This window comes from Micropterus salmoides, unplaced genomic scaffold (assembly GCF_014851395.1).
Source record: "Micropterus salmoides isolate LMB-PRFRI ecotype aquatic unplaced genomic scaffold, ASM1485139v1 Ms_hic_scaffold_1, whole genome shotgun sequence".
Taxonomy (NCBI): Eukaryota; Metazoa; Chordata; class Actinopteri; order Centrarchiformes; family Centrarchidae; genus Micropterus; species Micropterus salmoides.
Window position 1 is genome coordinate 63670017 of NW_024040040.1, and position 17287 is coordinate 63687303.

General features: G+C 40.2%; 1 protein-coding gene and 1 pseudogene across 1 annotated transcript in view; one reads left to right on the top strand and one right to left on the bottom strand.

Annotated features, from left to right (window-relative positions):
- LOC119898138 (B-cell receptor CD22-like) overlaps positions 1–17287 on the top strand; it is a 509835-nt gene that overhangs the window by 374253 nt on the left and 118295 nt on the right. The gene's annotated exons all lie outside the window — the stretch shown is intronic.
- On the bottom strand, positions 6184–10656 carry LOC119898381 (annotated as a pseudogene).

Sequence of the window (17287 nt, forward strand, 5' to 3'; positions counted from 1 at the left end):
AAACTTCTGTAGAGTTGAAATCAGGCCCACAACTTGTGTTTGACATTCTCAGACAACACTTCAGTGACTCTGTAACCACTTCCATGCCCCTTGCTTACTTTTATGACACAAAGCCTTACCCCGCTGAGACTGCTGCTGGATTCGGCTTAACAAAGCCATTAACATTGCTGTGGTTGGACTGACGAGACAGGGTAAGACCCTTGACAACCCTTCACGTGAAGTCTTTGTCCTGAAGCTGAGCTGTCTCTAGTCTTCAGCTGTAAGCCACTAGAGGAGTGGACCACCATGGATGTTCAAATACGACTGGATGTGCATCACCGTAAAAGACGTCACCTGCAGCATCAGTCTGTGTGCCCATCTGACAGTTTGCAGGCCACCCAGCCCACAAGAGTCCTTTACAGCCATGTTCAGAGTACAGAGAGCCCACCCAGTCCTCGACCATAGGCACATGGTAGACCGCTCTCAAATAAAGGTCAGTTGTGTAAACATGTCATCACGCTGTTTGAGCGTGATGACATGCTTGAGATATCGTGGTGCTTGTGTCATATGTGCTAGTGATGATCAAGACACTGTGTCTCACTGTAGGTGTGAATGTCTTTGCTTCCGCTGTCATGCTTCTGGAAATCAAGTAGTGACTTGCCCTGTCCCCCCCGTTGCCGACCCGCCTGCTGCTCAGCCTGGTGGTCCACATGAGCAGGGGACTAGTGGAGGGCCAGATGACATGTCCCAACAGAATCAAGTTTATGGTGACCTTGAACACATGTGCACTGACCCCCCTTCTTTAAGGGTAATTTTGGATTTATTCACGCACTTTAAAAACATTTATTAAAAGCTTTTTTTCTTTTTATCTTTATCTACAGCATTATATGTTGAAATTTATATTGTGTGTGTATATATATATATATATATATATATATATGTTGTATATTAACTTTTGGGAGAAAACTGGTAGTTCCATGTAAATGTTCCATGACGTTGAGCACCCCCATCTCGTCGCCAAAATGGTATGATCCTCATTTTGCTGTGAAGCTTCGACTGTGAGATTGACAGTGGAATCAGGCTCCGCTATCACCACAAGCTTGGCTTTCTGTTGGTTTCATCTTCTGGTATCATTTAACACTTTACATTTTCATTTGCTATTCACATCACATGTCACTGATCTCTCTCTGCGTTCCATCACATCAATTAAACGCTTTTTTTAAACAGACTCTTTAATTGTTTTAGACTTGTTACTGTCATTTTTGGAGGAGGTTTGCAACTCACCAATCATCCTACCACTGCCTCTCCACAGGGGTACCCCAAAGCTCAGTGCTAGGGCCCCTTTTCTTCTCAATTTACACCACCTCACTGGGGCCGATCATTCGCTCGCACGGCTTCTCTTACCACTGCTACGCAGACGATACGCAACTCTACCTATCCTTCCCGCCAGATGACCCCACCGTCTTGGTGCGGATCACAGACTGCATGGATGAAGGCTTTCCACCTTCAACTAAACCTCTCTAAGACTGAACTCTTGATAATTCCAGCCAAGCAATCTATCCACCATAACATCAAACTACAAACTGGCTCCTCAACCATCACTCCAACCAAGGTGGTGAGAAACTTGGGTGTCATAATTGATGACCAGCTGTCCTTTTCAGACCAGGTTGCTGCCGTCTCTCAGTCAGTGCATGTTGTTCCTCAAATGTAAGTCGCTTTGGATAAAAGCGTCTGCCAAATGAGTAAATGTAAAGGAAAAAGCTCTTGCAGAGATCTTTCAACTCAGTTTATTCATTGAAGGTTATCAAAATATATTTCCATTGTATACTTTCAACACACCTGAAAAATTCGTTTCTCACAACTTATTTGGTCACTAAACTATTTCACTCCTCCTTTCTCATTCAAATATAAAAAAATTCACAAGCTGTAGTCTTTCCCCATATAGGCTAACACTACCCATGAGGATGACCTAATTAGGATGAGGAGGATGTGATACAATTTCCCCAATACTAAGTAACAGTTTGAAACAAGAAAAAAATTAAATAGATAACCTTGCTTGTCCATAACAACAATAAAAATAATAATAGGCTACCAATCAAAATTACCCAAAAATCACTAATGCGATATTCAGGTTTTGAACTTCCTGTGGGAAGTATGTATATTTAAGTATCTGTACATTCTTGGTTAAATGCCAAGTGAAGTCTCTTTTCTCTCTCTTCTCCTCTGTGTGTGTGTGTGTGTGTGTGTGTGTGTGTGTGTGGTTGGTCTGTGAGTTTCCTGTGCCGCTAAACCAGTACTGTAAATACTAGAAAAGCTGTGCGGGTTAAAATATTAATGCACAGTCACGAGGCAGTAATTCTCAATAATAGATCGGATGTAGGTCGGGGGTCCGGAGAGGATGGCGGACGGTCCGCCTATTAGTGAACTCTGGCGTACATGAATAGGCAGGTCACCAGGGGCAAAGAAGAACGATCCATCTGACGAGTCTAAGGCTCTACTGCCATGGAATGGGCGCTGTCAGCGTTGTGTGGTCAGCAAGTCTCCTGCATCTAAGGCTAGAGCGCTGCTCAAGAGTGTTAAGAGCTCCAGACCTTTTGAGTTGGTTTGCATTGACTTCTGCTTAGCCAAAGACTTATCCAACAAGTCTTGTGATGAGTGACTGACCATTTCACTAAACTGGCCCAAGCATCTCTCTGTCCCAACCAGTCAGCAAAGGCTGCCGCTCATGCTCTGGAACTCTGGATCAGTTTCTTCTGTGTTTATGGCTTTTCAGAGAGAGTGCACTCAGATCAGTTTGCAAACTTGGAAATATGATCAGAACACTCTCACCCAGAGACAAGTACAGATGGCCCCAGCTACTGAAATCTCTCACCTTCCAGGCTTTCAATGGTACTTTACCATACCTCCTGTGGTACTATACCATACATCCTGTGGTGCTACACCATACATCCTGTGGCAAAGTTAATGTTAAACTCAGCTGGAGGTCATAAATCCTTTGGATCTCCGCAGTGCCTCTGCTGTCTTGCCTGTCTGTGAGACCTTCTGCCTGTACAGGGCAATCACTTATGTTGTGTATTGTCAAGCTCGCAGTAGAATAGTTTGCATAGGTTCTGCATTTTTTCTGCGATGGAACTCACTAACCCTAACACCTGCAGGCATACAAACACATACACATACAAATGTATGTAGATTAATGCAGAATTTTCAACTTGGGCCTTCACAGAAAAACATAATGAATCAATTACTTGTTTTAAGCAGGACAACTGGCTATATGGTAAATAGAATACAGTTTTTACCTGGGATATGGACCACTGCATTGACACAGTGCTATGATGATGATTTCAGTCAGGTAATATAGCTCAAGGGCCATGAAGGAGTTATAATAAGTTTATAACAGCCTTTCACAGTCTACAGTTTTACAGTGTTCTCGGCTGTTGATCACTACCAATAATTACGGTTTCAAAAACAATCTGTGACAGTTTTTAATTCTTTTCATTTCAAAATGCCATTCGCTGTGAATTCTTGTTAGCTCCTTTAGAAGCAATGTAGTATTTTTGTAGTATGTTAGGGCTAACATAACTACAGCACTTGGTGCAAAGTTACCGTTACCACAGTGTGTTAGTCAGCTAACTTACCTTCAGGCAATCCTAGGCAATCCTCCATAGATAAAATTAGAAAACATATTTTTATTGTTGGTAATATTTATTACTGATGTTCTTCTCATGCATATGTAGCTGTACAATCACTACAAGCAGTGTCAGGGTCCAGTACATGGGATCTGAGCCAGGGATAGTTTTTGATATATAATATTTAACTATTTTAGCACTCTAACTGACTCAGGCTTGCTAGTGTCGGAAAAGGCTCAGTGCAGTAGTACAGGAACAGAGGTGTGGACCCAAGTTGCAGACACTGATGAGGGGGTTGCAGTTCAAATAAAGATTTATTTAGTCCAAACAAAACAGGCTTACTACTTATTTCAAGGCGAAAGTCCAAAACAAAAGGGTAATTCCAACAAGGCTGGGTACAAAGTCCAAACACGGATTATATCTAACAAAAAGCAAGGGAATCCAACACAAGGGAATAATCCAAAAATCCAAGGAAACAGAATACAAGGCAGAACACTCAACATAAGACGATGACACCACGAGGATTAAACAGAACTGAGGGCAATACACACACACACACACACACACACACACGACAATTAACACAGGTGAGGCACATAAGCAATCAAACAGAAAGGAAACAACGCCAGACAAAAACACATGAAACTGATCACTACAAAATAAAACAGGAAGTAAAGCTAGCGACAATACACAAGGACATGTGAAACCAAATACAACAGAGAATAAGGAAGCAATGATCAACTAACCAAACCTAAGCAAGAACACAGAGGCAAAGAGTAAAACAGGAATGGACATTAACAAAATAACAGAAAAATGCCACATAAAACTCAAGACCGTGACAGCTGGATCTGGTCTTGTTCAGTGCAGTGGTGCCTTGCTTATACAAACTTAAGATGCATGTGTCCTAAAAAAGTTTCTTGAAGGTCTTCATCATAATGAAGTTGACCGTACACAAGTACAGCACTATTTATTAATATAACTGCAAAGAACCTTCTCAGCGCCCCCACATGGCACTCGCATAAAAGGCCTCTCTGTCTCAAAGTCCCACAGTCCCAGTACATCCCTCATAACATCACACATCCGATCTTATTTACTAACAAACCCACCTTCCTTTTTTTCTGAAGTGTGCCAACACAACATAAAGATGTACAGTACCTTGTACAGAGAGAAGGAAGACAACAAATCCACTCGCTGCTGCTGTTAAACTCATAGCTGCTCCTCACGTCGGTTAAATCAGCAGGTAGATCAGATACATGAGAAATCCTGCTTGTCAGTTAGTCACAATAAACAAACTAATAAACTAATGAAAAAGGGAGGACGCTGTCTTTAAAGACAGTTTGTCTCTGTGCTTTGTACACATGTGTCTTAAAACAGACACTGATGTGTTAAAAGCTGCCCTGACTTTCTTCCTCTTCACATCATTAATATGCATTGTTGAAATGAAGACAGGAAACTGAACTCTTTAAAATACAATTTATTGGAATTATAGTTACGGTCATTTTGTGACCTTGTAGTGCCTCTTAACACTTTTCTTGAAGACTATTTGAGGGGTTAAAAAAAACAACATATTTTAATCACTGCTTTTTTTAAACTTTATACTACAAGCCAAATCCAATTTCTTTACAGCACCAGTCCATACAGTATGATCTTGAGTCTATTGTATAAACATTTGTTTTCCATAGTGTTAAGAGAGCTAAGCTGAACATTGTTTATAAGCACACATGAAAAACAAACAACATGAAACAAACAGGATGTCACGAGTTTGAGGAAGTGAAAACAGGAGAGAGCCCAAAAGCAAGACACTGGAGAGTTCACTGAAGGAGCACAAGTTCAATCCAAAAAACACAAAAACTCAGGCCTACATGCAGTTCGGGTATAAAACGTCCAAACAGAGGATCAGGCAACACAGAGACAGGCGGAACACTCCAAGATAGGATAGATACTTCCAGATAGGAGATCAGCTCTATGAAAACGCTGCCTACTGACCAATCAGCTCTCTTGGAACATGACATCACCATCTGTAGGAAATCCCACAGACTGTTTCAGCCAATAGGCTGCTTAAAAGAGACTATGGGGACTGATTAAAAGCCTTAGGCTATTGTTGCCTACACTGCAAAATTTTTCGTTGTGAATTTACAATAAATAATTGGATAAATTTTGCATGATTTTCACAGTAAGGATTACAGCAATATACTGTGAAATATACTCACAGCAATTTACTGTAATTTTATATCTGTGATATAACAATGCATTGTTGTAAAAGCACAACTGTATACTTTAACTTCACAGCTTCAATGACAAAGGAATTATTGTGATATTACAGTACATTACTGGGGAATTACAATCTTTTGCTGTACATCATTACAACAAGGCCCTGTACTTTTACAGTGTGTACTGTGAAAGTAATGTACATGTTGACAATAATTTACTGTGAATTTACAATGTATACTGTGGAAGTCATGCTAAAATTGTCCAGTAACGTACTGTAAAAGTAATGCAGATGAAGCATCCATTTACTGTGAATTTGCAATCATTGTACAATTAACCCCCTCCCCCCAACAAACAACTCTGAGGTAAATTCAATGTTAGCCCAATGGCATATTTATTAACAAATAAATATTTTTCAATGTGCAGCAGATGCCAAGAACTTCAAGTGTTCAAGAAATTCAACTTTCTAGTCATAAAAGCCATCTTAAAATGCAGAAAATGCAGAGAAATTGTGCAAACTTGTAATTCAACTACCTGTTTCACAATTCAACTATTCAACTAGCTGTGTCACAATAACAGTAATGGACAGGATGGGAATGAGGCCTTCATGGCAATATAAGAGAGCAAGGGAGAGAGCGATGAAGGAATGTCTTAAAGGGGTGAGGCGCCCCTCTCAGTCTCAAACATTATAATGAGTCCACATGCAACAGCATTGTGTAAAAATCTTGTAGTGCAAAGTTGTCTTGAAAAATTACAAAAAGAACAAGGCTACTCAAAACTGAGCCTGACAACTACCGCTGCAAAAAACAAAAACTATGATGCCCACTCAAAGTCAATAAGTTTCCTCAAAAGGGTGCTCACATGAGGGTTCATTGTTGTCCGCTTCTTGGTCTTTGAGCCTCTTTCAGGATTGATGCCCAGGAAGCACCTGTTAATAAGCAAAGATAGTTTCAGTTTTAAATAGACTTACAGTATGTATTGCAGACAGCATTTATCAAGGTGCGCTTTTTGCTGTGCTTTTTCCCCACATCAAACCCTAATAGATTTAAAATCCAAACTTGTTAGATCGTACTCTCACCATAATTTAGCCAAGGTGCCTCAGGTTAGGTTTCCCTGAGGCAAAGTGGTTGATTTTCTACTATGAGAGGCCATATCAACGTGCGCCGCCACTGAAATGCATCTTCACGCAATTGGCCAGTTGGTAAATTAAAACCAAAACCTGTTGCAAGTATGACAAACACATCCTTTTCAATTAAGGGCCTGAGAGCATTTTGTTCTGCTTTTAAAGAAAATTTCATCTACTTCATTCAATACATTCGCATTTCGCAATAGACGTTTTGAAATCATCATCACATAGCCTGCCCCAAAACAAAATAAATAACTGTGATTGGACCAGCAGGTATTTGTCAGCATAACGTGTAGAAAACCAGACTGATCTGCAGAGCGAAATTGAATGAGTTTGCAAGATCAGGATGGTCTTACCAGGCTAGCCTCAGGTACCTCGTTTGTCAGCATTTTAGACCTCAAGAAGCCTGTACTATAATGTGAATTACAAGATTAAATGTGATCTTTATAAAATACCTTTGAATGAATTCCAGCGTTGACGATCCAGAGGCAGGATACTCAAGGTTGAAGACGTAATAGCTGCTGAAGAAAGCAGCTACTCCGTGTAAAAAGATAGGGTGTGGGCCCATCACGACATGTCCCTCGATGGATATAAGCCATCCAGAGGGCTTCATCATGTCACCTGATATGAACAGATACAGTGGGGGAAATAAGTATTTGACCCCTTGCTGATTTTGCAGGTTTGCCCACTTACAAACAATGCAACAATCTACAATTTTAATCATATGTACATTCTAACAGTGAAAGACAGAATCCCAAAGAAAATTCCAGAAAATCACATCATATGAATTTATAAAAATTGATAACCATCTGATGAGGAAAAACAAGTATATGACCCCCTACCAAACAGCAAGTATTCTGGCTCCTACAAGCCAGTTAGTCTTTCTTTAAGACACAGCCCCATCCCAACCAATTATCTACATCAAATACACCTGCCTCACCTCGTTACCTGTATAAAAAACACCTGTCAACACCCAAACAACCAGCATCCAACATCAGCACCATGGGCAAGACCAAAGAGCTTTCTACGGACATCAGGGACAAGATTGTTGATCTGCACAAGGCTGGGATGGGCTACAAGAGAATCGGAAAGCAACTTGGAGAGAAAAGATCAACTGTCGGTGCAGTTATCAGGAAATGGAAGAAGCACCACACCACCGCCAACCTCCCTCGGTCTGGGCCTCCACACAAGATCTCGCCTCGTGGGGTGTCCCTGATCATGCGAACGGTGAGGAATCATCCCAAAACCACAAGGGGGGAACTGATGAATCAACTGAAGGCAGCTGGGACCACAGTTACAAAAGAAACGGTTGGTAACACACTACGCCGTCATGGATTGAAATCCTGCAGCGCACGCAAGGTCCCCCTGCTCAAGAAGAAACATGTACAGGCCCGCATGAAGTTCGCCATTCACCACCTGGACGACTCAGAAGAGGCCTGGAAGAAGGTGATGTGGTCAGATGAGACCAAAATAGAACTTTTTGGCCTCAACTCAACTCGTCGTGTTTGGAGGGCAAAGAACACCGAGTACAACCCAAAGAACACCATCCCCACCGTCAAGCATGGTGGTGGCAACATCATGCTTTGGGGGTGCTTTTCAGCCAAGGGGACGGGACAACTCCATCGTATTGAGGGGAGGATGGACGGGGCCATGTATCGTGGAATTCTGGACCAACATCTCCTTCCCTCAGTGAGAGAGCTGAAGATGGGTCGAGATGGGTGTTTCAGCACGACAACGACCCTAAGCACACCGCCAAAGCAACAAAAGAGTGGCTGAAGAAGAAGCACATCAAGGTTCTGGAGTGGCCTAGCCAGTCTCCAGACCTGAATCCAATTGAAAATCTTTGGAGGGAGCTTAAAATTCGAGTTGCCAGGCGACAACCTCGGAACCTGAATGATTTGGAGGCTGTCTGCAGGGAGGAGTGGGCCAACATCCCTGCAGAAATGTGCACAAACCTTGTCACCAACTATAAAAACCGTTTGACATCTGTGCTGGCCAATAATGGCTTTTCTACAAAATATTAACATGCTGTTTGTCCAGGGGTCAAATACTTGTTTTTCCTCATCAGATGGTTATCAATTTTAATAAATTCATATGATGTGATTTTCTGGAATTTTCTTTGGGATTCTGTCTTTCACTGTTAGAATGTACATATGATTAAAATTATAGATCGTTGCATTCTTTGTAAGTGGGCAAACCTGCAAAATCAGCAAGGGGTCAAATACTTATTTCCCCCACTGTACAACATTATGTGTTATGAGCACTTTGCGATCTGCTTAAGACACAAAGGGCTAAACAAATGTAATTCTTATTATAATCATAATTATTATTATTTATTGTGGTCATGTAGATTTCTAGAATGAAAAGAAAATAATGAGTTGTCGATAAATGTCGATACTAGATCAAAGTACCATTACCTTGAATGATCAAGCAGGGGGTGCTGGGGAGTTCTGCAGTATTGACGTCCACAGCAGTGGCACATGGCTGTAGTATAGTTAACACACAATAGCATGGATTTAGGATAAAGGATAAATATTGTTCATTGGTCAGAGGTAGTAAATCATGCAAGGTAAATGTTGATAATGTAATCACACATTTTGCATTTTAAATATTTGAATAAAAAAATCTTACATCAACTTCAAGCATCAGACTCTCTTTCGGCTCTTTGAAGTACAACATTAGGAGCAGCAGGATGCAGGCAGCCTTGTCAGAGTCTGGATCCTAGCAGGCCAGAACATCACGGATCTTGGGGTTGTCCAGTGTTGCACAGTAATCCAGGATGGTCTGTCCTCGTCGACTAATTGCCTCCTGTAGCTTCTGAAGGACATCGACGTCCGTCAGGAGGCCAAAGTGTGACAATAGACATTTCTGAGAGTAGAGAAATGGCCATTCCTGTTTGATCTCAGACATCGCTGGAGCAGGCACTTTGTTAAGGTATTTCCGCAGGATGACGTATGTCTTTTCCATCATTGGTTCTGCTCTCCCTGCCACACTCATTCCTTCCTCTGTGTATATAGACATACAAATGTATTGTTAGTACCCAAGTAACAATTTGGTCTTGTAGCCGCCCAACACACACAGTGTTCAGATCTTGACCAATTACTAAAGTCTAACAAAATTACCCAAAAAGAGAGTAGATGGCATGCCTGAGTAGATGTTCAGCAGATCCCTCTTCATATTCTCCAACGTTGCCTCGGTCTCCCCCTCTGGCCAATCTGCTGGGCCCCACCTGACACACCTAGGAGTGGGCATCACAGGGTAACAATACTATTGGGGACGGTTATAGCTCAGAAGTTGGAGCAAGTCGTCTCATGACTGAAGGGTCAGCAGTTCAATTCCCTGTTGTGACTGTTTAAATAGACCCATCCCACAGAAGTTATGTTACAGTGTAATAGTTTTGTAAACACAGGTGCATTTTATCAAACTAATTAAAGGGATATTCCACCATTTGGGGAATTAAGCAATACCACATATAGCTCCAGTCTAGCATAGATCATTGGATCGGATTAGACCATTAGCATCTCACCCTCAACATGACTAAGATTTCCGGAATTTTTCCTATTTAAAAGTTGTCTCTTCTCAAGTTAGAACGTGCAATAAAACTAGCGGAAAATGAAACATGGCAATTTTCTAGGCTGATTTGACATGGAACTATACTCTCATTCTGGCGTAATAATCAAGGAACGTTGCAAACGTACCATGGGCGCAGTAATATTACGCAGCACGTGAAAATACTTTCAGGTGCTGCGTGTTCCTCGGCAGACTCTGAATACTGCACATGATGCACATCTATGTTTTCTGGAAATATCTGAAGCAAAAGTCATCACGTGTGTGAACGTACAATCACAACCTCTAAATGGACATCTAGTTACCATTCCTCCCCTTATGTGCGTCTTCAAATGTTTAATAAGAGAGGCCAAAGTGTCACACTTAAATGCACAAGCCTCAAGCAGACATTTCAAGGGTGTAAGAGCTGATGTGTCAGGCAGTATAGGCCCAGCAGCCTGCAGGTAGGACCTATGCTGCCTATACATATGAATTTGCAGTCCCGTGTATTTTCTGTACCTCCGTGAGCAGTCAGGCACCCCACACTGGTAGTGATAATTGGGGGCATTGCTATGCAGTTTTGTGTGCTGAACATAGTTACACACATTCTCAGACACATGCTCACAGCCAACGAATTTACAGTTGAACATTGTGGATGCATATCATCTAGTCACCTACCATATCTAATTCTCCTCACTCTTAGCCTGACACTGAACAGGATGACCTGGAAAGAAAAGAAAAGAAAAAGGAGAAATTACACAAAGGCAACCAACAATAAGAATTTCAGTTTGAATGCAGATTATGATAATTGATTTTCAATTAATTTTAGCCGTATGTCAAAAATGATAGTGGTATATCTATAGTGTTTTTTTACTGTAGCACTTTGAGATTGCTCACTCAATGTAAAGTGCATTTACAACTTTTACAATTATTATTCATTCATATCCCGTTGTCGAACACGACATGAGACTAACTTACTCCAGTTAGCTCAGTCATGTTGTAACTAGGATATCCGCTGGAAAAATATTTTTTCATGGACCTGGATTGTGCATTCCAGATGAGCATGGAACCGTGAATGAGAAAGTTCTGGAGAGTGATTTTGTGTTGTTTGAATCACTTTCTTTTTTTGACGGTGAATCACCGTTTGAATCACTAAGTTATTAAAGTTAAACAGCTAACAGTTAGCAATGCTAATCTATGATAACCTTGACTAATTACAGAAATGTGCACACATAAATAGTAATGTTTGTCCCATCATTGGTTTTATAAACTTTACAAACACCAGATTTGTCTAAACGGGGATAGTGACATGAAAAACTGTAGCGAAACTCTCCTCATTACTAACATTACTACTATTAGCAAATGCTGTGAGAGAACTTTCAACAATTCCGGGCACTTGCTAACAAAATGTGAACTGAGTCATGCGATAAACATTTATTTGAAAGTAAATATTATTATCATATTAAAATAACATGGGTGTAAGTGCTGCAAACATGCATGCTGCTCACCTTCTCCATTCAGCCCGGAATAGAAGAGGGACACGACGGAGCCTTCAGTTCAAAACAGTTCAGTTATGTCATGTGACTTCCAAGGGCACACTGTAATAATACTGTTTAATGCTGTGAAATCCTTAATTTTTTCACTGTGTTGCTGTGATATTACAGACCTTGTTGTGATATAACAGCAGGTTTTAGATTGCAAGATTTTACTATAAAATAAGAGTTAAATGCTGTAAAATCCAAGGATACTGTAGTTTTTACAGGTATTCATCGGGATATTACAGGGAAACTCATTTACAACAAGTTACTGTAAAATAATACTTTTAATTATTGTGAAATGCTGGTAATTTCTAACAGTGTACAGGTTTTTACAGTAAGCCTACTTACTTTGAAATGTGTTTAATAATTTTTATTTGCTCCCAGTCCGTTTCACACAGCATGTCGCAGCCGTTAACATAAATGCGTTTCATTTTTCTTATGTAAGGTTGAATATTATGAGCAGTTTGGTAGGGATGTTGAAATACTAAAATTTAATATGAACGTAGGCTATCTATTTTAGGTTAGTAGACTGTAGCTTTCTTATAGGCCTACCACAGAGACTGTAGTCATGTTCTGCCCCACGTTTTGCACTGTGGTATTGAGGGGAGTTTTCAGCAGCCTAAATGTTGAGATTCAGTCTTTCAACCCCTATTTGAGCACATTTTATGGCATTAATGGATTTTTCATTTCATTGCAGTATGGAGTTAATTTAGAACAATGTTTGGAACACTTTTGAGTGTGTTAAATAAATTAATCTCATTTTTTAAAGTGAGGACAAGTTTTTTAAATTGAGGTGGAACGACCACTTATTCAGTGCCCATGCCTTTTAATGTAGAAACGCTGACACAGCCGAGCTGAAAGAATAAGGCTGATATTTTCATACAGCTCATAAGAACACATCAAATCAACGCATTATTATAGACTGCGCCTGTTCATTTAAACATTCACACTGTCGGCGAATTTCTGTCTCCCTGCAAGTGTCAGCTGCAGCTGTGCTAGACTCGGCCTATGTCATATTTCTGTATGTTACAGTTTGCTCGTTTGTAAAATATGACGCTCTGATGCCAGTGGACTTTTTCACGTTTGTTATTGGTCATCTGCTGCTAACACCGCCTCTTGTATGTGAACGCGCTCACGGCTGAATTGGGAAACCCTGGGATGAGTTACCGAGTTGATAACCAGCTTCGTGGTACAGTTTATCCCGACAGAAAAACATATACAACAGGGACTAACGAGCAGGGTGGGAGCAACACAGGTGAGAGAGAGGCTGACGAGGCAGGCAGGCAGACAACAGGGAAAACAGAGACAGGCAGGCAGGCATATTACTTAGGGGGAACACACATAACAACACAGAAGTACACAGACCAAGAGAAATCACTAAGACAAGTAATGTAATGTAAACTAAAACATGCAGATGAATAAAATAATGAACAAGGCTAAACAACAGATCAGACCAAATAACCAAAACTCAGAGAGAGCTCTGAGTCGCACACAGTGTGACACAGGACGTGTTAAAAGCTGCCCTTCCTTCCTCTTTACATCATTAATCTACATTAACAGAGGTAAACCTGATAGATCTCCACGTTGAAATGAAGAAACGATTCATACTGTTGTTTTGAAAATGATGCATGAACATCTTAAAATATAGTTTATTGAACTTATAGTGAGGTCATGTTGTGGCCTGGTAGTGCCTCCAATAGCCTACTTATCCGCAGAAGACAAAAACGAAAGCTTTTAATCAAAACTCACAGCTTTATTCTACAACCATAGACTGTATAAAAGAAGTGGACGTAGTCATCGTGACGTCACCAATTGGTTTGTGGACTGCGGTTTTGAAGCCTCGAGTTTGGCCGATAGGGCGCCGCTATGTTGAGTTTTTGCAACCAGCCGGACCGGACATGACCATATTTGGACAAGACGGTTCAGCTAATGCGGAGCTAGCTAGTTTGCTTAGCTAGGTGCATCTGTGATTCACGTTAACTGTTGTAGCTTTTGTTGTTCAGACTGCAGGCCTTAATGCTCAATTCCGATTTTTTCCCCAGATCCGATTTGTTTGACAGTTCACATTATTGCTTAAATGTGGCCCATATCCGACTCCAGTGTGAACTGTCCGCGGCCTGAAAGTGACCTGCACCTGTATCGGATTTGGACCACATATGGAAGTGGCCCAATTCAGAACTGGAAAAGATCAGATTCCATGTGACTTGGCCAGTTCACACTGTCATAAAAATATAAGATGTGAGCAAAAAAATCAGATTTGGGTCACATTAGCCTGCAGTCTGAACGTAGCCTAAGATGCCAATTTGCAATATTGCAAACATCTGGGGCAAGTAGTGGACTGCTGTGTGTGTGTTTGCGTGTGTGAGAGGGGGAAATGTTGAATCACGTAATAAGCAATGATCTCTCTCTCTTTCTCTCTACCAGTAACGCTAGTTAGTATGCTAGAGACCCCCACAAAGTAGGAGTGTATTTTTACTTTTGCTCTTACTCGTTTTTTTTTTACTCTTTACTCAGAGAGGAAGTTTATCTAGACGGTCAGTGTATAACAAAGTATATTCTTAAAGCATAATTACTTATGTGCATTCTTTATCTATTAAAGTGTTTAAGTGTGTATTGTGATCATTATTTCTAAATGTACTCAAAATGATGGGAAATCTGAAAATGTTCTGGAAATTCTTTATGTAATGTTAGTTGTTAAAAACATTCAGAATGATAGAAGATGACCTTTGGTTTTAACACCTGGAGATGTGATGGAAAGTAAGTCGACAAAGTTCAACACACTGCAGTTTGCTGCTTAACCACAAGAACCTGCATCGGAAAGCTTGCAGGAAGTGAGCCTCTGTCAGCCGAGACCATAGGGTGATGCTTTTGGGTTATGATGAAGTCAGTTCTATAAAACTATAAAGTAAGTAGTGTGAAATGTATTAACAAGTAATGAATAGGATGTTTTAAGAATGCATTAAGTATGATATAAAATTCATAAACGATTGAGGATGTTAAATTAACAGTAGTATTGATAACAAATATGTGCTTTACCTGACAGAATAGTATCCGTATATATAAAGTGTATTACTGGGATTGATTGGTTTATAATTATATGGTTTAAGTAGTTTGATGTGATTAACTTTGCTTTAATGTTAAAGAAATGGTTTGATACTAGTATGACAAAGTTTGATGATATTATGACATTATGAAAAAGTATTTTACCTTAATTGATTGATTTAATTTGTTGCTTATGATGTACAGTATATTGCCTGGTTTTTGTATTTTACTCTGTTCATTCTTGCTCAACTGTGTGATTTACCATTTTAATAATATATATTTCATTTATCATTGAACTTTAAGAGAAGTGAGGAGAATGCATTTGCAGTTGCATTGACAGTTTTGAAGTTGCCAATCACAGCAAACATGTATGAGTGCAGATTAGAGATTGTGTTGCTTGAGCCAGGGACTGGTTGGACTGGTTTTTATGTCTTAAAATAAATTTATTGCATTAAAATTTTGAATAACAATAAATTAAACTAAGTTCCATCCTGAGCATATGTAATCTACCTGCACAGGTAAAAATAAAGCTTCTACTTAAATGTTCTGCTACATGCTGCTGATGAAGTCTACCTGCTTGTCTATGCTGCTAATAAAAACTAAAGATGAAAATGTATCCATCTCTGCCACCATCCACCTCATTCTCCGCAGCTGTCCCCTGTTAAATGCTCTGTACTTGTATAGCACCTTTCTAGTCTTCCAGTTGTACTTCTCTCTGTTTCCATCTAGGTGAGTCCCCTCTGGTTTGATGGCATCAAAAGAAAGTCACACACAGTTTTGTTTTGTTTCAAGGCTGAGATGTTGGTATAATCAGAATCAGACTCCAACTGATGGGGAGAGAAAACAAATGTGAGTCAAAGGCCTCATGAATAGCATTTGAACAATTAGATTTTACATTAAAATTTATGTAAAAGCCAAAAAATGATAGCCCTTTGGTAGAGCCCTAAGTTCTTTCACTTTGGCCCAACAGATTTCTCACCTCTATAGTCTCTGTAGGTTCATCTGGTTCAGTGGTGGGGCTCAGAGTTTTCTTTTTCCTGAATTGAATCAAAAATAAAAAGTTTAATCAACAACTCCAAACTATGATAGTAAATATTCAAAGTAAAAGATATACTGATTCATTCTTATAAATTCACCTCATCCACAGACAAAACAAAGGAATCGTCATCACGACCACCAGAGTCACCCTGATGATATTTATTATCATTGTTGATTTCACTAGAAATGAAGATAGACAGTTATTAGATAAACTGTTCTGGACCTCACTTGTAGGATTTGTTTTGGACATCACTTTGCCAGGTGATGCTCTTCAGTTAATCACCCAGGTAGAAACGTACCTGCCACAACAATCAGATGTAAGGTGGAGTTATGACGTCCTCTTCTGTTCTGGGCTTCACAGTAATAATTCCCACTGTGTTCAGCTCTGAAGTCAGTGATGGTGAAGTTCTGTCCTGATGCTTTTGGTGAGTCTTCATTCTCCTTGTACCAGGTATAATTAGCTGCTGGGTTAGCATCACTGCTGCAGGTCAGAGTCACTGAACTGCCCTCCACTATCTCAGCAGAGGGACTCACTGACACAGAGGGAAGCTTTGGAGCATCTGGAGGACAAAAGAGACAAAACTTATCAATCTGCCTTTTACGGCGTTTAGACACAGACTACCACAAGCTAGGAGGAGCAAAGAAATTTTTTTTGATTCATTATTCTGATCTTCCAGTGGTTACTTTGTTATATACCTGCTTTTACCTTGCTCTTGGTGGGAATTCTTGGGCTTCTGTAAATAGCATCACAGAGTACGGTCTAGACCTGCTCTTTTATGAAAAGCGCTGTGAGATAACTGTTGTTGTGATTTGGCGCTATATAAATAAAACTGAATTGAATTGAAAAGGCTGTTGTTGCCTTCAAAAAGGTAGCCAACAGGCTGTTAGAACCACTAATAAACCTGTACATGAAACTTGGCCACAGATGTCCTCTTTGTGACCCTTTTCTGATGAGAAAATGATGGCCTCCCATATGAATCACAAAGAATTCATGCAAATTCAACTCAAAAGAGGATAAGAAGTACTGGTGATTTGATGTTACAGATGCTATTGTATGTTCTCAACTACTCAAGTTGAGTACTGTTGGCCAGTTTCATTTCTACCTTTTCAATCCAAAGCTATTGAACTGGTGGTCTTCAAACAGGTGTCAGAATTCCTCTGACAGAATGACCTTCCCAGCTCTA